Consider the following 231-nt stretch of genomic DNA (forward strand, 5'->3'; position numbering starts at 1 on the left):
AATAATAATACATATCTAACTGGCTTAGTCGAGGCAGCGAACTACCACTAACAACAATAATATTTAATATATAATAATAATACATATCTATCTGGCTTAGTCGAGGCAGCGAACTACCACTAACAACAATAATGTTTAATATATAATAATAATAATACATATCTATCTGGCTTAGTCGAGGCAGCGAACTACCACTAACAACAATAATGTTTAACATACAATGATATCATT

The sequence above is a fragment of the Limulus polyphemus genome, unplaced genomic scaffold (assembly GCF_000517525.1).
Source record: "Limulus polyphemus unplaced genomic scaffold, Limulus_polyphemus-2.1.2 Scaffold1041, whole genome shotgun sequence".
Lineage (NCBI taxonomy): Eukaryota > Metazoa > Arthropoda > Merostomata > Xiphosura > Limulidae > Limulus > Limulus polyphemus.